The following is a 941-nucleotide window of genomic DNA, read 5'->3' as shown; positions in this document are numbered from 1 at the left end:
ACTTAACATAAATACACCTAAAAAGTAAAAAAATTGTAAAAAAAATCTTTTAAAAAATCACTAAATACCAAAAATAAAAAAAATAAAAAAGAATTCAGTACATTTTTTATATTTTTATGTATTTATTAATTTTTTAAAATATTTTTTCACAAACTTTTTACATTTTAAATATATCTAATTAAGGTGCATCTAAAAAATAAAAAAATATATTTAAAAATTAAAAAATATTTATTAAAAATAAAAAAATACGAAAATCAAAAAAACACAATTTCCAAAAAACTTAGAAAACTCGAACCAAAACACTGGTTGGTATTCCGGATCCATCTGATAGGTTCTGTTGTTCTCGTGATTGTGGTCAATAGAAAGTCTACTCTAATTAATGAAGAATCAGAGAAAGAATAATTTTCGTAACCAATGAAAAAGTTTCCCTGATTTCCATAGTATCTTTTTCATCCAAAAATCACGTGACCTCCCATTATAGCCTCATCCATTCACTTTCTGAGTCTCCCAGACTCCCTTTTAGAAAGAGAAAGTAGAGTTTTAGAGAGAGAGAGAGAGAGACAGAGAGACAGAGATGGAACCACCTTCGGCACAAACCATGACCCAGGAAAGTGGACAGGACAAAATTGTGGACGACTGGTAAATTTCGTCATTCTTCTCTGTAATACAAACTATATTTCTCATTTTTATTTACTTTGATCTATAATTGATTTATGTCTTTCTTGTTTTTTTTTTTTTTTGGTTGATTGGTGGGTTTGCAGTTGCTCTTGCTGCTATGACTGCACAGACGGTTGTGTTGATTTTTTTTGCTGTTATTAGTTTTATCGGACACTGTCAATTTGTTTTTCTCTCTAAGTACTTGTAATAGTTTTAGAATTGTGATCTGTTTGGATCCCCAAAAAACATATTTAATGGAACGATGAAATGAATTTCAATTCCTA

At 28.7% G+C, this 941-nt stretch overlaps 1 long non-coding RNA gene across 1 annotated transcript; it reads left to right on the top strand.

Moving 5' to 3' along the window:
• Positions 1–292: 292 nt before the first annotated feature.
• On the top strand, positions 293–941 carry LOC114259729 (uncharacterized). Its single transcript, XR_003628389.2, has 2 exons — positions 293–639; positions 762–941. It is a non-coding gene; the product is annotated as an uncharacterized LOC114259729 (long non-coding RNA).

The sequence above is a fragment of the Camellia sinensis genome, chromosome 1 (assembly GCF_055761805.1).
Source record: "Camellia sinensis isolate YWXY chromosome 1, ASM5576180v1, whole genome shotgun sequence".
Lineage (NCBI taxonomy): Eukaryota > Viridiplantae > Streptophyta > Magnoliopsida > Ericales > Theaceae > Camellia > Camellia sinensis.
This window is presented reverse-complemented; position numbering and strand designations above follow the sequence as displayed.